The 25,293-nt window shown below is 34.9% G+C and overlaps 1 protein-coding gene across 6 annotated transcripts in view; it reads left to right on the plus strand.

The window, feature by feature from the left end:
• Window positions 1–25,293, plus strand: part of CNTN4 (contactin 4) — a 927,209-nt gene that overhangs the window by 136,391 nt on the left and 765,525 nt on the right. For 5 of the 6 annotated variants that reach the window (XM_073230952.1, XM_073230946.1, XM_037019370.2 and 2 more), the window contains exon 2: window positions 16,660–16,700. The exons of the other annotated variant lie outside the window; for it this stretch is intronic. The gene's annotated coding sequence lies outside the window, so the exon portion shown is untranslated. The remainder of the gene's footprint in view (window positions 1–16,659; window positions 16,701–25,293) is intronic. 6 annotated transcript variants of the gene reach the window in all.

The raw sequence follows: 25,293 nt of genomic DNA on the forward strand, positions 1-25,293 counted from the left end.
TAGGGATTTGGTGCAATGCTAATCTTTGTTTGTCTAGCTTGATGTTGACAATGCCTGTGAAGGAAAAGAATTGGTGATTTACAATTTAGCCAGTTCCTAATTTGGGATAATTTATCTTGGTTATAACTGTATACCTTTTGTAGGGCTTCCCAAAACACATATTTGTCTGAGGTAGTTTTGAATTTTTCATATCCTAGTGACACAGAAAATTTCTAGAAATATACATCAATCAGTCAGATTTTTTTCAGTGAATTGAACTTTGTTTCCTTTATTTAGATTTTTTTCTCTTGTATGCCTTATTCAGTTGTTACTGAAAAAATGTTGCTTGGCTTGGCTTTTCCAAGTCTGCTATTTGGGTTTATGTTGGATCTCCCAGTCCACTGCATTATTTTCCTATTTATTATTAGGAGGCCCCCAGTTATTTATTGAAGTGTCTATTAAACTATGACTTCTGGAGCTTTGAATTTATCTCTCCCTATATTTTAAAGTATACTCCTTGGAAGATTCTTTAATTTTGGCCCATATCAACAATAAGAGTAATAGAAAGATAGCTTTGTTTTTGTTATAATTATGGCAAGGAAATTTATAACAATTTTGTTTATTTACTTAAAATTCATAATTATTATTCACATTTCAGTTTGATTTAAACATTATTTTTTATGGTTGCTTTGAGCTGGATCTTCAGCTATCAAATAATCCCCAATAAAAGATGGCATTTTTTAGATATATAGATCTAAAAGTTAATGGAATTTGCTTTGCCAAATTCATACTATGCCTCTATTTATTTCTCTGTGATAGCTTTTTCTTAATATCTAATTCATTCCACATACTCTAGCCACTGTCCATCTACCAGGGGAATATTGTTTTCAACATTTTCAAAACACAAGTTTAAATGAGTTGCTGAATATTTTGCTACTTGCTTTTGGAGAAATACAACTACTCATTTCTTTTTCTGTGCCATTACTCCTAATGTTTCCTCCATCTGGTATGTTACTGTCTTAGTTTGGGCTGCCAAAACAAAATACCATGTACTGCATAGCTTAAACAACAGATTCATTCTCACTGTTACGGAGGTTGGGACATCCAAGATTAAGGTGCAGATTGGGTTCCTGGTGAGAGCCCTCTTTGTGGCTGTAGATGGCCACCTTCTCCCTGTGTCATCATACATGGAAGAGCAAGAGCTCTGGTCTTTCTCTTCTTCAAGGGATTCTAATCCCTTTATGGGTCCCTTACCCATATGACTTCACATAAACTTATTTACTTTCCAAAGGATCTACCTCCAGATACTATGACATTGGGGATTAAGGCTTTACCATATGAACCTGGGGGTGGGAGGATACAGAAATTCAGTCCATAACAGCTATCCTTGTGCTCTTGTCATGTTCCTTTACTCTTTATCAAAGTAGAGTGCAAACCACATCTTCTTGGGTTACCCTAGATATTTCCATTTAGAATTAGTGTGAAAAATTATGACCATTGCGATGTGCATAGGTGAGGATGTTTTTTTTTTCCTACTGTGATAATAGCTATTAAAGAGCATATCATTTTTGTAACCCTCAGGCCATCTACCATTTCCAAAATATGTATTCAGCAATATTGAGGTTTGTTAGCCAAAGCATTGATGTCCTTGAATTTACTGGTCTTCAAGTAGTTGTATTTGCCAGTAACAATTGTTGGCAAAGAAGTGGATATACTAGACCCCTCATATTCTGCTGGTAGGATTGTAAAGTAGTGCAGCCTGTTTGGAAAACATCTTGGCAATCCCATAAAATGTTAAACATAGGGTGACCATTTAAGCCAGCAATTTTACTCAGCAATTTTACCCAAGAGAAATGAAAACATACAGCTGTACCAAAACCTGCACGTGAATATCCATAGCAGCATTATTTATAAGAGTCAAAAAGTGTAGTCAGACTCAATGTCCATCAACAGATGAGTAGATAAACAGATGTGGTACATCCATATAATGGAACGTTATTCAGCAATAAAAAGAAACTAAGTACTGATACATGCTACAACATGGATGAATCTTGCACTTTGCTAAATAAAAGAAACCAATCACAAAAGGCCACAAACTGATAGGATCCTATTTATATGAAATATCCAATATAGGCAAATTCATAGACAGAAAGTAGGTTTGTGGTTACCAGGGGCTAAGAGAAGGGGGGAAAGGGGAATGATTACAAATGGAAACAATGGGAGTAAATTTATGTCGTGTTTTGTTTTGATCAGGGGTGGGAATTAAAATGTTCTGAAATAGTGGTGATAGTTGCACAACCCTTGGAAAATGTTAGTGTTAAAAACCACTGAATTGTATAGTTTGACAGGGTAATGTTAGTTATATCTTAATAAATCTTTTACCTATATGTAGATACATATAACTCCCTCTAAGGGTATTGAACAGAAACCTGACTGAGCCAGAGTCAGGTTTATGTAAAACTTTATGTATCAACCACTGCTGGCCTTAAACAAATACACTTCATATAAAGAATGCTGAGGTGTGTAGAATGTTTAAGACAGATTTTTTACTTTGTCATCTACATGAAACAAAAAGTGGAGGTAACACTGTCATGTTGCTGCACATCGTTTATTCCTTTCCTTAATCTCTGAAAGCTATTTATGGACTTCTAAGCCATTATAAAGGCATCTGGCCGAAGCCCATCTTGATGACTGAGATGTGTGGCATGGAGGAGTCCCACTGCCTTGGGTCTAATAGAAACTGTGTCCACACCTTTTATGCCCCATCTTGTTTTCTGATGAGAATTTTGGCTCCCATGCTTGCTGCACAGGCATATTGCATTCTGTCTCAGGGCTTCTTGCTTTCTGCCCTAGGATTTCTCTAATACTGGGGGTTAATAGCTTTGGAGAACCTTGACTTAATAGGGGATAGAGACCCAGTAAATAAATACTCTTTGGTATTTTTAGTGGATAACTTTGAAGTTATTTTCACACTGTACTATAGAAGAACTGACTCCCATTTGCCCATGGTGGTAACCAATTTAATAGCATATCCTTAGATTAGCTTTTCATCCTTCTTCCATGCCTCTTAGCTATTCTACCAATTCCCACTCCTCCTGTTCTCTTGTATCTTTTAAAACTAAACCACTGTATAGAAACCCTTGTCACAGTGTCTTTTAGGAGCTGTCCAGCTAAGACATATTGTCTGACACTAAGACATATTCTAGGATCCTAGATGAGTTACTGAATGTCCCTGTACCTCAGCTGCTATATCTACATGTAATACTAATAATAATTGTCTCCTGTGCAGGGAAGAGTTAGTATGGCAGAGTTGAGACTGCTATCTTAAGAGATGTGCTTGTGAGATTGGCCCTTGGCTGGCATCTGAGATCTTGGCCAGTATTAGTATAACATTTTGCCTAATTTTAAGAGTTAGTTATTCTGCCTAGACTGTTTGTACAAATAATGTGGTTTATGCTGAGCATCTGCTTTCTTCTGATAATTTATAATTTTGGTCATTCCAGGATACCTATATGATCAGTCCTCCTACAGACTAACAAGCAATGAGTGCCTAGTCCTGATAGGCTTCCCTGGTTGGAAATATTGCACATATGATGATGCATTTCATCCCTGGGAGAAGAGCACACTCTGTGACCACCTCATGGTGTGAGGTGGGTAGCATAAGGAAGCTTGCATATGGATTCCTCCAGACTCCCCTTGTGTCTTTTTTCCTCATTATTTAGTTGTGTATTAATAATACCTTGTTATAATAAATACTAGCTATAAGGACAGTTTAGATGCTGAGCCCTGTTAGTCCTTCTAGCAAGTCTTTAAACATAGGGGTGATTGTGGGAACCCCTGACAAACTCGCTGTGGTTATTGGTAAGATTAAATGAGGTAAGGAATATTAAAAATTTCAGGACAATGCTTCTAACAATGTAAGTATGCAGCAAATCTTAAGATTTACTAAAGGGTTTCCCATCAGCTCAATATGGGATAGCAATTGGTTTGGGGATCCCAAGTTAATCAGATTGACAGAGTGTATAGGTCATATCAGAGTCTCAATAGACATATAGGGATAGGTTGGCATTATAGGGACTAGAGTTGAAATTTAGCTTGGTAATGCTCATTGCAGTTACTTTAAACCCTGGTCCTCCTCCCTTATCTTTTGCAAAGCCAATAGGAAATGCAGAATGCTAGTTAATGACTTTTCTGTTCTTGTCAACATAGGCCTCCCCTGATCAACCACTCCATTCAAAGCTATTGACCTGAGTTTGTTCTTTATCTTTCTGAGCTGAAACCATTTCACATTTGCAGTGACCTTCCTCTCCCATCAGTGTGTCCACTCATCATGAACTGTCTCACATCCTCTCTCTGGGAAGTGGTAAGAGAGTACTCAGATACTGTGGGGCTCTCCTTTCAAGGAACAGTATTATAGTTTAAAATCATAGATGTGAGTCTGAAGATCTTGATTCTGCACTACAGCTTTGCCTCTAATTTTAAGACCTTGAGCAAGTTACTTAGATTTCCAGAAGCTCTATTTGGTAATATGTAATACCAAGGTAATAGTTTATTGAGGATTACTTGCTGGGCTAGGATGAGATGGAGGCTTAAAATGAATTCATATGCTGGTGGAAACACTGTAAAGACATCAAAATTTGCTTTATCTTCAGACTTGCTTCTGTTGTTATATTTTGTTTCTCCAAGTAGATTGCAAACTCCTTGAAGGTTTGGGCTGCCTCTTCTACATCTTGACATTCTCTGTGGTGGTTAGCCAAGTGGTGTGCTGATATATGGGGCTCAGTATGAATCTTGTAAAGTTCATTAATGAGGACCTGAGAGTTTGGAAACAGTAGATCATAGATACTTGGAGGAGAAAAAAAGCAATGGATTGAAAGTAACCACTTTACCTGTAGAACAGGAGCTAAAGAAGTAGCAGATTTTCAGGTTTATTATGGGGAAGTCAAGTCTTATACTGTTCTGGTTAAAGGCTTCTTCATTAGACCTGCTTTAGAAATAAGTGCCCTATTGCCCTGTGATTTTATTTCATTAATTATCAGATGCTGGTGGTATTTGTGGCAAACAACCTTTAGATTTCCATTTCACCTTTATCATTGGCAAGGATTTATCATGGATAGGCTATTAAGTTCTCTAGAAGCGTTTTCTCATGGAGATCTAAAAAGAACCATATGGTAGTGACCTATTAAACTGCCAGTATTATAAAGAAACCATAATGTAGATTATTATTCAATAATAACTAATCATTTTAGCCATTGTTTTATTTAACATTTACATAATTCTCTGTCAGAATATTTTATAAAAACTTTATACATAGTGTCTGTTTTAATGCATCTAACAGTTAGTGGTAGCTGTGATTATTATTTCCACTTTTCAGACAAAAACACTCAGGCATGGAATGATAATCTAAGATCACACAGCTATATAAATGGTTGCGTTTACAAAACCAGTCTGGCTCTATAGTAGTGTCTGTGCTTCATGATTATCTGTGTACTTAACTATTTACAGATATATTCATCTGTGGTAATGTGTTAATTATTCGGGGGCCAGTGTGATGGCATGATTCAAAATATCAAAACAATAACCTGTTTTATGGTTTGGCAAATTTCTATGATGTATTTCTCTTTGCATCCCTCTGTTTTCATTTCTCATTGTAATTAGGTTCAAGAAGGCAAATAAATTGGTGGATTATAAAATATGGTTAAATTAGAAATGCTTGGTAAATATCTCCAAACTCTTTAAGTTAATGTCATGAGAGCAACAGGTAAGAAGAACCTTGATACCATATCCTTTGGTGCTGTTGTCAGTCAGCTTGATAGTCTCAGCATAGCTGACCTGATATGCACTGCGTTGTTTATTTTGCACATAATCCAGCATTAAAAGCATAAGATAGAAAAGGATGAAAAGAGTATGCCTACTTTACTTATTGAACTAAATTATTATGCCTTGACCTTTTGACCAAATCAAATTCATCATCTCTCTCCCTGCACTTCCACCCGTTTTAATACTGCAGCGCAGATTTAATGGATTGGGAGTCTGTGACTAAGTAGTAAGAACATGGAGAAGAGTGGCTAATATGATTAAGATTTTATTTGTAGTTTAATGCCATTATAATTAACATTATGTAACTGGAGAAAACGGTGTGTGTGCCTCCTCCTGATGTTTTTACGTGGGGGAGAAAGGAGATTAAATTGTAAATGAAGACCCATTAATTGAAATTGTTTTTGCATCTTGTATTGTTGGATTCATTTATTTGTCTCATGAACCACAGTTAATTTAGTAAGGAAAATAAGCAATATATTTAAGAAGCACTCTAAATAAATTTGTTTGCAGTACTTTCAAGTACTTTTTACTGTACAGATAAAATACTGCTCATATATCTGTAAAATGGAAGGTGTTTAGTGAAATCAGAACACAGGTTTGCCCCACTATCCAAAAGCAGACCATTCCTACCATTCCTATTCAGCCATAGGCTGAAATGGCATAAAGTGAAGTGTATCCTCTGCTTTCCAAAAGTTCACTTTATAACACTTCACTTTAAGAAAAGACATTAGTATCTTTTTCCCTAACCAAAAGAAATCTGAAGAAGATTTTTCACTTCTATGAAAAAAGATATTACCATACTAATGTAGGTTTTTTGAAAAAGTGAAGTGACATAGGGCAAACTTGGAGAAAGCGAGGGATACCTGCATTTCTTTTTGCAAAGAGGTTCAACAGCATTTAAAGTTAAGTAAATGAAAAAAAAGAAATGGTTTTGTATAGAGAAAAACATTTTCAATTTTTTGCAAGTGATTTTTTTTCCCCACAAAATGAATTGGTCAATTATTTATATACTCATTTACCTAAATTTGGATCTCACCCCTCTGGCCAAGGGGCTGGCTCTCTGTGGCCCCTTGGTCAAATCTGGTCTTCCACTCTTTTATATGTTGCCCACAAAGAATGTTTTTTTTAATATTTTTAAATAGGTAAAAAAGACCAAAAGAAAAATATTTCTTGACCCATGAAAATCATAACATTCAAATATCAGTGTTTACAAACAAAGTTTTATTGGGATATAACTACAGTCATTTGTTTATGTATTGTCAGTGATTGTTTTCATGTTGCAACAGTGTGGTTGAGTAGTTCTGATACAGATTTTTTAGCTTGTAAGGCTGAATTTCTTTACTATCTGGTCCTTTACAAAAACATTAACAGACCCCTTCCCTAGCTGGTAAAGAAAATATAACATCGACAGTGATAATAAAACAGTGATTAAGTGCTTTATGCACATTATTTCTAATATTTCTAATATGACTGCAATGTGGACATAACTATCTCCATTTTACAGATTAGTACACTGAGGTTCTGATTAAGTAATTCTCTTGGTTGGAGCTGGGTTTGGAAGACCATTTTTAACTATAATTAATTGTAATAAATGTGAATGACTAGAATCTAGAACTATGGTAAAACAGCATTGTAAGTGTTTTAAAGAGGATGTTGTATCTTCTATCATCATCCAGTTAATAGTTATTAATGAGGGTTGGGTTGATTGAGTTGAAAGCAATTATTCCAGTGTTTGGAACTTCTGACATGTCCTATTAATTTATAGCTGCCTACAAAGGGAGAGTTGATAATCCATTTTGATAGTAGACAGTAGAATCATTTACTGTGTCCATATGGATCCTGTTTTCCTCTGCTTTATGTAAAAATAAATACAAATTGGTGCGACATTCATTTTGAGAGCTCTAATACACTCATCCTTCAGAATTGGCCTGTAGGGCCTTGCTGTAGAAATTGTTGCTGCTCACTCATTTGTTGTGAAAATAATAAATTGGTAAAGACGGCTATTCATGGAAAGAGTTTATGGAGTTCCTTATGGAAGGTGGCAAGAAGTTATTGGTGTTTTCTATCATTGATCTCTACCTCTGTTGCTGAACTAGAGAGAGAATCACACTAAACAATTATTGCATTAGGATGTGATGATGAGTTTTGTGTGTTATTAAAAAATGGTTTAAGAGAAGAATGCAGCAGCCCAGTTTGAAAAAGACAGATGCACCCCTATGTTTATCGCAGCACTATTTATAATAGCCAATAAATGGAAGCAACCTAAATGTCCATCAGTAGATGAATGGATAAAGAAGATGTGGTAGATATACACAATAGAATATTATTCAGCCATAAGAAGAAAACAAATCCTACCATTTGCAACAACATGGGTGGAGCTAGAGGGTATTATGCTCAGTGAAATAAGTCAGGCGGAGAAAGACAAGTATTAAATGATTTCACTCATATGTGGAGTGTAAGAATAAGGAAAAACTGAATGAACAAAAGAGCAGCAGAATCACAGAACCCAAGAATGGACTAACGCTTACCAAAGGGAAAGGGACTAGGGAGGATGGATGGGAAGGGAAGGATAAGGGTGGGGAAAAAGAAAGGGGGTATTACGATTAGCATGTATAGTTAGCATGTGCAGGGGGCGTGGAGAGGGCTGTGCAACACCGTGAAGACAAGTAGTGATTCTACAGCATCTTACTACGCTGATGGACAGTGACTGTAATGGGGTGTGTGGGGGGGACTTGGTGAAGGGGGGAGCTTAGTAAACATACTGTTCTTCATGTAATTGTAGATTAATGATAACAAAAATAAAATGGTTTAAGAGGAGGTCCATTTAACAGAGTACTTAGACTAACTGTAAGCCTGGTAAAGCCTGTTTCAAGGGCTTCCTGAAATCCAGTATTAAAAGACAGATTAAAAGAGACATGTTAGGTAAACTGCATTTTAGTTTGCAAAAATCCTTAGGCTTCTTAAATAGACCCTTCTTAGGATCAAGGCTGTAATTACACAGTGCTAAATACCAACATGACAGTCTAACGTTCATATATTTACCTAGATACTTTAAAAAAAGTATACTCTTACAGATTTCTTTAGGTATAGCTGATGGATGGTAATCTAGATAATGCCTTGAAGGCAGAGCCTGTGTTTTATAGTATATTCAGTATCTAGAAAAATGACTAAGTAATAGTATTATTTAGCTAATTTGAACACTGTATATCAGGAATTATCTTAATTTTATTATAATTAATACCTCATTGTAAAAAAATCCACTTGTTTTAATAATTTCAATATTACAGAGTTTACTGAACCATGTAAACACTCAAAGTGGCTGAAATTAACATTTATGAATCTCTAACTGAAGCCTGAGATCTTTTCCATGTGCTGTGTTGTAGAGCATGCTCTAAATGTTTGATGAGTGGATGCATGAGTATATTAAAGAGACAGTAGTTGTTATCAGGAAAATATCATCATGGAACTTGAATCTGTTTTCAATCTAAAGTTTCTTGCCTCTTAATTTTAATACTGTTATCATAATTATTAAGTTTTCCCAGAGATTCTACTCTTTTCACTTGCTTTGAAAAAGAATCATTCTAGGAAAATCCAAGTTATGACTTACTGAATGCATCAGTTGCTTCCTGTCCTACACAGCAATGTGATTGGCAGCAAATGTGTGGATTTTTGCTCCTATTTAGATGGATTGATTACAAAGGAGCAGTTGTTCCAAATCCATTGTTGAGGTAAAACTAAATATTAATATCACCTCACGTGCCATATGGTCTATGACTTGAAGACTTCTCATATATACCTTAAACATTTTTCACAGCAATGCTGCTGGTTAGGAAGACAGATGTTTTATAGCTAAGAAAATGGGCTCAAAGTATTTAAGTGATTTGTCCAGGTAACCCGACTAGAAACTCAAGCCTTTGCACTTCAACACCAGTGTCTTGTTTTGAAGAGGGAAGATCAGAACACAGATAATGGGAGTTAGCCAGTCTTCCTAGTGAAGATGGGATTGTGCAGATGCATGGATTCTTCCCTTTTGGAGAACTAGTTAGTTACTGGAACCATCAAAACACACAGAAGTGAACACAAAGCAATGCGTGGTATTTACATATATCATATGTAATGATGCTCTAGTTCTGTACTAATGTCAATATAATGTGAGCCAAATGTAATTTCAGCTTTTTTACAATTCACAATGAAAAGTACAATGACAGGTGAAATTTTATCTAATACAATGTATTCAAGTATAAACAACATGTGCCAATTATGAAAAAGGTACTTTACACTGATTTCTTTGCACATCATCTTCAATCCTTACTATATACATACAAACACTCAGTAGTCACATATATTATCTAGTGGTTACTCTTCTGTACAGCACAGCTCTAAACAGTAGGATAGTATGACCCAGCTTTTCTACTTAGGTATGAAGACGATCTGAGAGAAAAGGAAGGAAGAAGTTCTCCTAATTCATTCCTTAACACCCCCCATATTTTGTCATTCAGATGATTTCCTTTAAATGTAAATGTCTTTTCATATTTTTAACATAACTGGCTAGTCATCTTACTGTTTGATATTCAATCATCTGATAAAGAGTTTCTATTCTCAAGAGTTCTCCGTGGAAGCAGTAGATCTGTGCAAGGAAATACATAAACATGACTCCAGTGATTGGAACAAAATTAAAAGATTCCTGAGGAAAATTTGCTGCTATAGTTTAACAAATGCACTTCAGCAACATCCAAAGCTCATGAGAAGCAAATTGGTTATTTTGGGTTAATGTCAAATGAATGTGCTTCTATTTCATTTTTTTTTCTCTTTATCGTTCTGCTAAAATGAATGCTTGATAATGGTTAGAATATAATTTAACTGTAGAAAGAAAAACAAGCCAGAAAACATTTATACTGTTCTTCAACTAATTCATTCAATAATGTTCTAATAAAATTATGATAATTTTGATACAGATTACAATGATTTTTGTATTTTCCCTAGTCTTTAGGCATTTATCAGTTCAATATAAAACATCCCTGGTAAATTAACATAGATGATTGTACATAAGTTGTACATTTCTATAAAGAAATTTAACCGAATGTCAGAGCTTACCAGAAAGCATTTAAATATCATGTTCTAAATACAGAAATGTATAGTGCACACATATGATTTTTCTACCTAAATGATTAGGAGACTCCACTTGTCTGAAATTTTGTAGCATTTCCTAAAATGACTTGATTATGTCATCATCATCTAATAACAACAATAATAATGATATGAACAACAACTAAGATTCGTTGGTGCTTACTTACCATTAGTACTAGTACGATGCAGATTTTGTGCTGTACACTTCACATGCATTATTTCATCGAGTCCCCACAACAACCTGATCTGTGTAGCTGCTACAACCAGTGACACTTGCCTCCATAATTGAATATCCCTAGGCTATATATTTCTAGAGCAGTCATTTATGAGTAAAAAAAAAAAAATTGCTTTTTTACTTTTTGTAGGTATTGGTAAATTAGCCTCCTGTGAATTTGTACCATGAATCCACCCACCACAAAACGTATGTATCTGTTACCCTGCACACTCACCAACACAGTGAAAAGCTTCTCATCTTTGCCAGTTCAACAGATGGAATGCATGAAGTGTGAAAATATTTTTTGTTTTTATTCTACTTTCTATTATAATTGAGATCATGTCCTTTCCATAGCTCTTACTGCCCTCCACTCTAAAGATCCCTGCCAAGGGATTAAAAAGCTTTATATGAGATGACATTGTGGTGGAAAGTCATGAGAAGAAATGAGTTGAGGAAGCAATGTAGGAATTTTTTGACCTTGCCAGGTAGATTATAGTTTTATAAAATGCCCTATTCTCCTTTCTGAGGTGGTGTGAGCACTTCTGAAACAGGAATCTGTTCATTTCCACACTAAGAAGTTGGTTAGTGGGGCACCTTTTAGGAGTGTTCAGAACATTGAAGCATGGTTGGCAATGGTGGCCACTTTCATTACGTTTTTAAACTAAATGGGGGTCAGACTGGACTGTTTGGAGATGTGACAGTTATTACACATATACCTGCCGAAACCCCAAAGTGATGCTAAGAGTTGATGGGCTTTTATTTTTACATACCATATTTTTAACTGATCCAGGATCCAAATCTACTGTTGACCCTTAACTCAATAAAATCATATGAATATTGAGTATTTTATTGTCAGTAGATGGCATTCTCGACTAGAAACATATTTCATAACTTCACCTTGTGGCCTCTACGTAACCTCTTAAGTGGTCGATTAAAAAGTTTTTGCCTCCTTGTTTTTTTCAGTCTTGTGTTGAATTCTGTATTCTCTCTCCCTCATGGCTCTGTGCATTGTCTATTACTTAGACAGCTTTTCTGATCTACATACACAGTTCAGCATGTGGTATTTGACTTTGGAATGATACCACTTAAGGATTATCTCCAGTGCCAGAGGACATCATGGATGGCATTGAAAATGAAATCTCTTGAGGTTCTTCAGACCATGTTTTTTGTGCTTATTTTAGTGCTCTCTCTAATAAACCTTTTAATGGAAAAGCAGTGGGATAGAATCATACTAGAAATCATAGTTATTATGTCTTTCAGAGACTTGAAGGTCATCAGGCTCACCCCTCTAATTTTGTAGATGAAGACTGTCATTAGAGAAGGGACTTTTCCAAGAAAGTTTCTGGAAAAATCATGAATTCCTGATCTGAGCCCCGTGAATTCTCTCTTCTCAAAATTATGCATGTGCTGTTCAAGTAAGAAGTGAAATAGGCAGCAAAAATGCACAAAACAATCACCTGGAATGTCTACCTTATCTAATTAGAATTGGCAGCACTTCTGTACCATTTCTGGCATTCCATTGACTCTATGCTTTGTTAGGTGCCAACAGATTTTCCTTCTTTTCAGATGATAATTTGCCAGGTATCTTTTAGATTCTGAAAGGACAGCCTACTGTCTGGCAAAAAAACTAGTAATAGATATGAATTAAAAGGTCTTTGTTGCATCTAGCTAAGACTTAGAAAACTTCATCTGCTTGTAGTCTTTGTCTGCTTACCACATCTATATACGAACTACAGACAGGCCTTAATTCCTTGGACACTGGACCAAGAAATGTTTGACAGGGCTTTATGCTGATATATCTCATACAAAAATGCATTAAATGCTCTTTTATGGAGCTGACAAGGCTGGGTACAATATCTAGAGTTAGGAAGAATTAAAATCATTTCCTTTAGCATGGAGCAATTGCACTGTTGATTGCCTTTGTCACAAAGAGATTTTATTTTGACCTTCATCAGTTATTCCAAAAGAAGATTGATCATTTTGTCAGCATAGTCCTCACAAAGAGTATGTTGCTTGTGTCTTTTTCCTTTTCTCTTTTTCTCCTGCTAAGTCAGTAGCAACCATCTCTGCCAGAGAAGCACTTGATTGCACTTCCAATATACCTCAGCCACAAAAGGTTCAAGTTTATGCTAGATGGTGACCAGATACTTGTCTTCCTTGTTGCTTGAAGCTTTGGCTATTCACTTGCTTTGAATAGTATTGCTCTGAGTTTATTTTTGCTTGGGAAAAAAGGCCATAGTTATTTGGAAAAATTGAGTTCTCATTTACCTTGGCTTATCTGTGTTATTGATAAGATCTATTGCCTTAGAACTCACTCAGAACTAACAAAAGAACAGAGTGGCTGAGAAGACCCATAAATCTGTACATTTCAGAAACAAAAAAGATTTATTTTTCTCCATTCTACTTGCCTTTTGAATAGAGTTTGAATTGAATGATTATTGTGAATAGCATGAGATTTAATGATGCCAACATTATCAATTTGTACATTTATCCAGGTGTGAAGGATTGTACATACCAATATAACCCAAAAGCTATTTCAATTAAGCAGCTTATTAATATAAAAGTTAATTTCAATGCAGTCACACATACACAGGAAACCACAAATGACTATCTAGGGAGGGAATATCTTGGCTTTTTTTCAGTATGCTGCAGTAAATATTTAAAAGAAATATGTCAAAATTTTGAAGACATTAAGTGTATTCTGTATCAGTTTATTTTTCTCACTTTTGTATCAATTCCTATTGTTTTTATACATTTTTAACCTTTCTGTATGCTTTTAATAATATTTTGCTCCAGTGCAAATTGCAAAGCTTCTTTTCTTGTCATTAGGGGGAGCTTTGCTGTCCTGTATGACAGACACATGATGCATTTTGCTTAAAGGTTATTATGCTTCTACAGAGAGCTAAATTTCAGTAAAAAGCTCTCACTAGATATAAATTTTTAGTGATTCTTTAGAATTGACAGGAGCATCTAGTCCTGTGCATGCTCTTGGGCTAATTCATTTATTTACTATCACATACATCCACTCAACTCCTAGGTGTTCTGTGACCACTGTAAGAGAAGTGTTGCAGTAGGTCCTGGGATATAAATGTGAGGCCCATCCTGCTTCAAGGCAGATGTAGTTTAGTTACAGGAGATGTATCAGTAAATTAGTCTAGCATTTCATGAAGGAAGTACTGCAAAGCAGAGATAAGCCATCTTAATTCAGCAGAGGGCTTGCAGAATTGAGGTTGGTGGAGGTGAGTTTTGAGGGGTAAGTTAATGAGTGTTTCCTTAGGTATATAATATAGTATGAATTACACACAGTACTGTGAAATGTCTGTGAAGAATCACAAAGTTACAAGATGGTCTCATTGGGAGAAATTGTCCAGTTTACATCATCTGGGTCATTGCCACAGCTCTGTAATTTAGTATGAAATACACTGGAGTTGGACATAGGTGATCTCTTTCTGCTGCATATTAGCAATGCAACCACACAGCCAAACGCTGAACCTCTCTTGCCCTACTTTCTTTCTGTCAACTGGAGATACACCAGCAGGTACTCAGTAAACATTTGCTCAATGTCCAAAGGAGGTCACATATCTGGAAGCATATCACAAATGGGAAATAACTATAAAATGTGGTATCTTTTTTTGTATATGTATTTGTTCCACACCCACTATTTTCTATTCATTGGATTACAGGTGGAGAGTAAATAATTTTGTTACAGTTTTTAAAAAGCAATTAACATTTTATAAGGTATTTGGCAGTGTTCTTAAAGGTATAGGGTCATTATTGGACCCTATACCTTTTGTTTAGGGACTCAGGAATAATCTTAAATCCTTTCCTCAGCAAACAACATGACTTATGTTCCATTTATACCAACATGCTTTGCTACATATGAAGCATAAAAATGGTATGTCCCAAACTATCATTTTCATTCATGTATTCATTTTAAATTTCACTCAGTAATATCTATTGGATGTCAGGCTCCATGCTAGGCACCAGGGATATGCAATATGGATGCCACCCTCATTAAGAGTGCAGTGAGGGCTAAAGTCATAAATCACATAATCACATGAGGTCACCTCTTATAAATGCTTTCAAGAAGCAAATGCTCTCCTGTAAGAGCATAGTATATATTATGAGGACCTGCCTTAGGGTATCAGAGAAAGCTTCTCTTAGTAAGTGAAGGTTAAGTGGGAGTCCACTGAATGAATAGGTGGGAATGTATTAAGGGAGAGAACAAGCTAGAAATATGTACAAAAAGTATGTACAAAAGCCCTGAAATGAGAAGAAACATGGCAAATCTGCTGAACTGAAAACACTTTAATGTATCTGGAGTGTGGAGATCAAGGTGGAGGGAATATTTGGCAAAGCCTAAATGATGCAGGGATTTGTAGGGTAATTAAAGACTTAGGTCTTTTTTTCTATGAATAATAGGAAGACACTGAAATCTTAAGAGGACTGTGGTCAGGAGGGCTGAACATATTAATTTATTGGAAGGTACAAGATAGGCAGTATCAGGAGTGAGTGCAGTGAGAGATACTGACATTTTGCAGGGAGCTGGTGGTAGAGATGGAGAGCTGTGAATGAAGTAAAATAATTTGGACTTAGCAGTTTATTGGCTGCTTGTTAGATGTGAAGAAAAGAATGTGTGTGGCTCCTGTCGTTCTGGCTTGGGAAATTGGATGAATCATGGTGGTGACATTCACTGCCAACATTGGAAGTGGACCACTTGGACGGGAATGTGATTGCATTCAGACATGTTGAGTTTTACGTCCCTGTAGAGTATCTAGGTAGAGATGTTAGCTAGACAATTGGCTGCATGGGTATGGAGCTCAGAAAGAGAATCTGAAGACAAAATAAAGTTGTCTTGTAAAATGTGAATATATTTGTGTTGAGTCCAAACTATAATCAAATGTGACCTGGACTTTAAATTTAGAAAGGTTTAATGTAAAATTTTTGAGAAGAAAAATGGGTATTTGTAAATCTTGGATAGCCTTTATACCATTTAACATTTTTGTAATTTTGGTTTATCTAATCTTTAAAAGTTAGATTTCAAGTCTTTAAAAATATATTCTGAACTAAAAATTTGGCAGTGTTCTTAAAGAAATGATGAGGTAATTGTGTTCATGAAGTTTTATAAGGAATGAATATTATTTTTTATGATCTTATGAAATTTATCCCTTAATTTCAGATAAGACAATTTTGACTTTTTGTATAAAATCAAATACTTAATTTTGCTTTTTTAAACATTGCTGTATTAGTATCTCATTCTCATTTCAGATACTTAGAGATCTGTGTATATGCCTTTCTGGTAGATTTACTGTGACAATTTTTTTGCTCAGGGTAACTTGTTTCACAGGTTTAAAGAATCATGATAAGATAAGGTTTTTTTTATAATTCACTGATAAAAACTTTATAACATGACTTGCTTAAAACTTTCCTAAAACCAGTGATACCACTAAAATGTAACTGACTACTGAAAAAAAGGCTAGGAATACACTTTACTCTAAAATCCGTTTCCTTATTTGTAGGTGATGTGCGGTTGAACTTGTGATGAATACCATGTTTGGGGGTATGTACCTTTTTATTTAAATAAGTAAATATACATGTTTAATACAATACATAACTATACAATCCTTGAGGAATCGTATAAAAGTTCTGAGCGTTGATATTAACTAGAACTTCTTTTCCTTGAGATATGCAATCTATAGCTTTATCTTATCTAAATAATGTATATAGAAAGCAATAGCAATGGATTTTATATTAAGCTATAGATAATAAGTCATTTAAAATTTAATGGGTGGCCACAAAATTCATTTGCAAATAAAATTTTATTATTAAATCTCATTACCAATGTATGTTAGAATTTTACAGTTTTCAAAGTGGGAAAGTTAATTATCTTAAATGTATTATCTAAATACTCAAATATAATATTTAGTGTGTTTATTAGTTTTCCCTCAGATATTTCCCTCAAATCTTTGTTGTTTTTTTCTAAACCTTTATGAAATGTTTCTGCTATGTTAATGCTAATATTATCAAAATGTTCATTTTGGCACCTCACTTACCCATATAAAACATTTTTTTGTAGTTTTGATTTTTACTGATGAGTTGGCTCTGTTTTTAGTATGAAAAAATTCAATAATCATCTTTTTTCAACCTATCTTTATTTTGTACACAGTTTTCTATATTTACTCTTTCTAGTTTACTGCACACACCATATACTGGAGAATTTATCAGTTTCCTTGTTTTAACAATTAATATTTTTGTAATTCTGTGATAATATATGATTTGTATTTGTTTACCCAGTTGCAGATAATCCTGTGGCATTACAGAGTTTAATTTATGGGGAAGATCTGTAGACTTAAAAAGGATTACTGATCGAATGATTAATTAATCAGTATAAAATTGAGTCTTTATGGTATTAATGCCTGTCTCAGCTACACACAGATACATGCACAGACACACGTACCACCCACCCCCATGTAGCAATGACCACACCCCAACAAAGGGGATGGTATCCTTTGAAGCTGGGCCATCAGAGTTGTGTGTCAGGGATCTAGTGTCAAGCCTTTTGAGCTTGATTTTGCTTTTATGAGCTGTCGGATCTTGAACAATTTGGTTTCCCTAAGGTTCGCTTCCCTCATTTGTATGGGTGGTGAGCTAGCCTCTATGAATTTTTAGTCTCCTTCTTCTCTAAAATACTTTCATTTCATACTTCCAAAAGCAATAAAGTTTAGAGGTGAATAATTTTGTAGTGGTAAAACTGTTGCACAAAGGCTACAGGGTAAGGTAAATTTATTTATCAGGGTAAGACAGTAAAAAGGTACTATCACTTCTTTGTCTAGTCAGCAGTGTTTCTGTTTTCCTGCCATATTTTGAGGTGGGAGTGAATTTAGGAAGGTAGGCTTCCCCTCTGTGCCCTTTTGTCCTATCTGACATGGAGACTCAGGATCGACTCATTTTGAAAAATCACTTATTTTGAAAGAAACCCTCATAACCTTGTTCAAGGTTATCTTTTATCTGATTTCTCCCTTCCTGGATAGGTTGCAGGCACAAGAGCATTAAAATATCTATTTTCTTAGTGGTTTCCTTTTCTAGATTTGAATAATTCACTCAATTACTCCAAGCTACTTAAATGAAAGAATGTTTTCTAGGAATGGTAATTTTAGTTCCTTTTGTTGGAAATTAGAGTAATAAATGTGCTATGTTTTTAGTCTAGATACTATGTCCTCATCATATCCTTTAATTTGGTCATTTAAAAAATTCTAAATGATGTTCGGGTGCCTTTTATATTGTGAGGTTAGATATTTGCTTGAGGTATGTGATCCTTTTTCCTTTCCTTTATTTATTTTTTAAAGAAAAGTTTATCTAAAGTGGGTGAATAGTGGGAAACATCCATTGGGCTAATTCTATATTGAATGCTCACTTTTGTTCCAACTCCTGTATTAATTTTAAACTCCCCATTCCAAACTTCTAACAACAGATATCAAATGACTACTGTTTCATACTGGAGAGGGTTTTTATGAGCCAGATCAAAGAATCCACTCCATAACTCGGACTACTTTCCTGACTGAGATTCTGTGATTTTACAATTTTAATGTTAGGTTAAATCTAAAAACTTGTCAGTTTTGTAGATGAAAAATGGTAAGATGGTATCAGTTTTATCTGGATCAGCTTACAAGTGAAATATTAGTTATTCATTGTTTAGAAAATTAGTGAAAATGGTAATGATAAGCAACAAAGCTTATTAATACGCTAACTTCATTTTAAAAACCTTGGTTATCATCATGAGTGCCAGATATTAAAAACTGTATTTTAAACATCTGTAAATCAAATGGGAATAAAATGTTCTTTGCATATCTTAATTCTTTTTACAGGGATTTTTTTTCCCCTGTGTTTTATGAGACAAATCACAGGCATTACAGTTCGAAATCAATTTCATTGTTTTCTTCGCAATTGGTTCATAGCTGTTGAATATTTGCAGTACATTTTAATGACTAATGAAGTGCATGTTTGATTTATATGCTATTAGTAAGAATATCTTTTTTACAGCAAAGGGTGGTTTTCAGCATGGCCTTGACAAAGGCAAAATATATAAGTGTCATTTCCCTTCAAAAGAATGCAAATCAGTATAAACAAATTTTAAGGGAAATGTTTAAAAATAAACAATTAAAATAATGGATATTCTTTATGTGTTACTTAAAATAATGGATATTCTTTATGTGTTACTTATTGAAATTACATGAACATATAAATAGAGCACCTAGGTATGCTTCTTTTCAGAGACCAGTGTATTACTAATTAGAAAAGTTTGAAATATTGTAATTATTCTATTGAATTAATTCCATTTTCATCATCTACATTTTATTGCTAAGTATTCCAGGCACTGGGTAGATATTTATAATGCTGACACTGAGAATGTTCACCCAGTAACTTTTCAGGTTTTCTGATCATCATCTCGTGTTCCTAATGCTCTTGCTACCCACTACTTACTTTTTCAACCCAGTGTTTGATGTCATCTCTCTGCCTTCTTTTATTCATTTCTCTTTTTCAGGTCTACCCCATTCTTCCAGTCCTTACCTGTCAAAGTTCAATTTATCTTTCAGTGCCCAGTTTAACTTTTGACACTTCCACAAGGCCCCTTGCTGTCAATGTGTCCTTCTGCAGTAGCTCACCGAAAGCATGTTGCCTTGTGAGCCACACATGCTCTCTCTGTCCATCTCATCTTCTTATTTGCCACACTTTTGGGTAAATCATCTCACACAATCATTTATTTAACTTCAAACACCATTCCTAAGTGTTGAAAAGTACTAGGAAAATAAGAATGTCTACATCAGCATGCATGGTCTTATGTATTGGGTGAAAAATATATATTGGTGCTAGAAAGAACACATTTAAAAAGGAATTGAGTAATTTATTTTATCAAGGATCAGGAGGAAATCTCTGATAGAAATCTAAAGGTGATAGATGCTTTCTTTGTTTCTCAGCTTCTTAACATGTATTTAATATTAATATTAATAACAGCAAAAATGCCAACAGTAATGCAACTGTCCTTTTCAGAGAGTTTACTGTATGTATTCACTTACTCTGTCTTATTTTATCCTCATATTATACAATGAAATCACTGATGGGGCCGAAGTTACACATTATTCAGATTTGGCCAAGTTTATTTATCGTGAACTATCTAATATTTTTTTCAAGCCTGACATTATTCTTCTGTTAAGTGTTAGTTTTATGTTTAATGTCTGTGATCTCTTTGAATAATTTAAAAATAAATTAAGATCTACAATACAGAATGTAATATAACTTACAGCTATGTACGTGAAGCTGTATCTTTTAAAACAGATACAGTTATTTTGTCAAAAGTCATTGCCTGGTGTGCCAAATTTCTTCATTTTACAAATCCCCATTTCTCTGGAGAAAAAGATCAGGTGAGTAGGCCTATACCCTAAAAACTGCCATGAGAGTATGGAGACTGAGATGCTCTTTCTAAGAAAAGTGACTAAGGTCCATACAATTAGGCTAAGCCAAGGTAACCAGACAAGACAGTGAACAGGAGGCAGAGAAAGAATGCTCAATCAGTTGAGACTCCATCTTTCTCTCTTCAGGCCCTGTTGTCTGCACATTTCCCTCCAGTCCGTTAAGCTATACACTAGGGTATTTAGGGGTTACAGGGACCAATTATTACCCCTTTAAGCGAGTGTGAGTGAGGTTTTTGTTATCTGCAATTCAGAGTCCTGATTAATGCAGATGTAAGTCATTGATAAAACTGTACTCTTCCACTTTCTTCTCTATTTTTCATTTTTCTTTTCTTCCCTTCTTTTATTTCTTTTTTCTTTCTTCTCTTGCTACATTTCCCTTTTTCCCTTCCCCTGTGATATTTCCTGTTATCTACCCTTCATGATCCCATCCACCCATCTTATCCTCACTCACTGCTTAGCATATATTAAGCAACAGGCGTGTGCTTTTAATAGCATATATTAAGCATTACGCTAGGTCCTCAGGACATAAAGATAAATAACACATAGTCTTTGTTCTTCTTAGAATCAAGTTTCCTGTCTTCACTTTTAGAAAGTTAGTGTTCTGAACAGGGAGGCAGAGCCCAGGAGAAAAAATGAGCAAACATCCTAAAAAAAGTAAATCCTTAAAGCATATACTTAATACTTCATCTTGGAAGAAGGATTCAAGATAGAAGGGATTAATTAGGAAGGGTCATAGAAAAGCTTGGAGTAGAGATTCTTTTAAGAGCACTTTTCCAAAAGCTCAAGGCTGATGATATGTTCAGAATATGTATCCATGCACCATAGCATGCATCATTTAAACTGGTAAAGATTAAAAAGAAATTGTCCTTGAATAGTAGATGTAATCTTCTTTCCTCTAGCCTATTATGTATATAAGATACAGCTAAAGAGGGACCTGGACACACCACCCTTTCTTCTGTAGTAATAAGCATTGTGGAAGTAAAACTTGGAAGAAGACTAATTATATGGGACATCACAAAATTACTTGTTGATTTTTCAGTTTATCATAATCTCACAGGAACCAGTAGCAGAGGAATTTGGTGAAATTTCTATAACAACGAGCCACATGCAGGAGTTCCATCCAAGTCCACACATGGACATTCCCAAATATGGTAGTGATTTTGAAAAAAACAAAAGATAGACGTTCTGAAGGTTCTGACCTGCAACATTTCCTATATAATATTTCAGCTAAAGTGCTTTGTTTGGCATGTAAGGTTCTGTGCAAGCCAGTTACCATCTACCTGTCATCTCACCATCTCAATCATCTGAGCTTCTGTTTTTCTTTACTTGCATGCCTCAGCAAATGCTCTTCTGTCTCTTTGGATGTGTTATTCTCTATCCACTGTCCTCTTAAACCCAGTAAACTCATTTTTTAGGACCTACCTTTGTTAAAGCCTACCTCTTTGCAGGCCTACCCCTTTGAAGCTTTCTCTGATGATCCAAGGCAGAGCTGGTCCTCCTTTGTAACTGTGCACCTTTTATGTGAGCAACCAGTGCCTGCGTTGTTATTGTTACATTTTTCTCTCTCAAATGAGACAGAGCTTTGTTAGAGCAGGAATCTTTTTATTCATCTTTATATGGCCAAGTTCCAAGCCTATGCATGGAGTATATTGAGGATTTAGTGCTCGTTAACTAAATTATGAATAGACAAGTGGGGTGGGACAGATGAGACACAGTGTGGTTCAGTGTGGACAACATAAAGATAACTTTTTCTGAAAAATAAGAAGATAAAGGGTCTGATATTTCTAGATGTACTATTCTAATGCCATTAGGTTTTTACATGTGGAGACTTGTTCAAACTCTAATTTGATAAAATAACATGGTCATCATAATTTTTTATGATCTATGTTCTGAAAGACTATTTAATCAAGAATAATATATGCTGGTAGCCCACAGAAAAATAATGGAAACAAAGCCAAAGCACTGTAATCCAGATAGTTAATGTTTCAAGTATGAAAAGGTTTGACCAACCCACTGTAATGTTATAATTAAAAAAAGTACTCTGAACTAAAATAAGTTGAGAAATACTATATATATGTCATTTTATCTGTCTTCTATAATATACACCTGTATGCTTCCATATTAAATACACAATGAAGTCCTGCAGCTAAAGATATGTTATTATTTAAAATATATAATGAATTTTGAGGATAGAGCATATTAAAATATTAACATATTTTGAGGACAGAACCACTCCTGCTACTCCTTTGATAATCAGTATTCCACAGAATGTATTTTGGGAGTTGCTGACCTAACAGAAAATAAAAACCATAATAGTTTATTAAGAAGAAATGAGACTGGGAGAATTCCTAATTTATTTGTGGTCTTAAGTTGCCATTTTCAGAAACCAAACCTACGGCGTAACAGACACATTAATACAGTATTCATCACAGCTTAACAAACACTTTCTGAGTAGCTACGTTGTGCCAGGTACATTCTGGCAATTTGAAGATTAATGAGACAGGCTAGTTGTGGAATATGACGACTGGTAGGTTGCAGGTGATGGTTTTCATATTTTCAGAAAAAGGCAATGATAGTATGTATATTGAGTATGGTTCTCCTACTATAATTAATTTTCCAAAAGCTCAGACTCCCCTAAAACTCTTGTTATGATTCTTCAGAAGTACAGACTTTGAAGTAGGCAAAAGAAAATAGTTATGAATATTGAGTTTTAAAAATGTACCATGTACATGTTTTTAAAGCTGTTAACATTTTAATTTAAAAATAACAAAAAAATTGTTGCACAGTTTTTCTCTTGGATAAATGACTGTATGGTAAAAAATTCTAAATTTAACCTAATATTTCATTTTATTAATTGGGTCCCATTGGTCCTATGTCATGAAAAATGCTATATCTTTCAGCTACTCTTAACTAGGTATCATATCATTAATCATAAACTGTCTAGCTATGGTGAATTTTTCATATTTTTTTAAGAATCAATACTTATATCCCAGTAGTAAATAGAGTTTCTTTTGAGAATTATCCTTTTCTTCCCACTCCTTCTAGCTTTACCGGCAAGGGGCAGATAGGTACATGAGTGTGTGTTTGCGTGCATCTACACACAGACCCACACACACACATACATCATGCTCTCTGTCACTCACATCCTCACACTTTTATAGTGTCATGTCTTCTATGAACACCTTTCTGGATGTTAATTTTTCAGAATCTCAGTGGTTCTGATTATTCTCTTCAGGTAAAGATGGATTCTTAAACTTATACTCTGTTAGGATTTTGTTAAGCAACAGATCCATTTTCATCCAATGTATCCCATAATTCAACTTGTACTGTCTGGTTATCTTGGACATTCTCATTGTCCAATCCTCCTCCTCCCCCCAATTTTTTGACATTCATGGCAGAGATACAATAAAGTGCACATAATCATGCAATCATTTACTTATTCATTCAACAAATTGTCATCAAGGTAGAGTGCTAGAAATTGTAGGAATACTAATGAAATTATTTTATAATATCCACTATACTGAAAGGAAACTTTTAATGGTGATAGTTTTTTGCCATCATACTTAAAAAAAATCTTTTGAATGATAAAACTGTTTTTTGACATTTGCTTAAGTAGCTTCCAGGTAGTTATTTTGATTCTGGCCCCCTAAGTATGTCTAGAATGATGGAAGGCACATTTTTAACTGAGGATATTGGTTTGAAAGTGTAGCATAATCAGAATACTTAGTATCTGTAATTTGTGTGTATTTTTATAACAGTGTTATAGGTAAAGGCTATTTTGGTAAATGAAAAAAATAAGCTGCTATTGTAGTCAGAAAGGGGATGATGGATACAAACAAATGACTCCAATAGAAGATAGAATGCAAAATGAGTTCCTAAAAGAGGTGTAAATAAAGTCTAATGGGCAATTCATAGAAGGCAAAATTAATTCTCTCTAGTGGTCCAGGAAACATTTTATGGAAGAGGGGTGTCATTGAATTTGCTCAGTGACTAAGATTGGGATATGATTATATAGAGATGGTGGTGATGGTCACTGCATGCTACGTAAGTAGCACAGATAGAAACATGGAAACATGGGAAGTCTTGGGGCATGGATGCAAACAGCAAGTGGAGGACGTCAGCTAAGTGCAAGCATAGGTTACAGAAAGAAATGTGCCTATCACTTTGAAGCTCATGTACATTGTGTTCTATATGTGTAGGCAAGTTCTCTTTCTCTGTAAGGTAGATTTGCATTCCTTTCTACGTGGCCATCATACATACTCAATTCTGTTCATAAGTTCTTGCTGATGGAGTAACTGCAATAGTCCTTGAGTTATGCAGTCTTCACCAGCACTGATAAGTGTTGAATGTTAAAAAAAAATCCAAGTACCTGTTAAATTATCAAATGCCATCTTGTGTCTATGAAATCAGATGAAAGAATTTCTATATTAGAGCAAATCTACTTTGCTGTACTTGGTTAGGGTTGTAAGGAGAGATTACTCTGCTTTCCTAAGAAGGTTAAGCTGTCATGTAGTTAAATATGGACTTACAATAATGCTGCCAAAGCAGCTGCCTCTTGTGATTGATGATGATGATGATGGATGTTGATGGTTTTGAAATCAGTTTTGCAGGGCAAATTGCTATTTATCTACTTTGGCTGATGTTGTAGTCTGGACAGGGGATTTCTTGTCATATTAAGTACCC

The sequence above is a fragment of the Manis javanica genome, chromosome 3 (assembly GCF_040802235.1).
Source record: "Manis javanica isolate MJ-LG chromosome 3, MJ_LKY, whole genome shotgun sequence".
Lineage (NCBI taxonomy): Eukaryota > Metazoa > Chordata > Mammalia > Pholidota > Manidae > Manis > Manis javanica.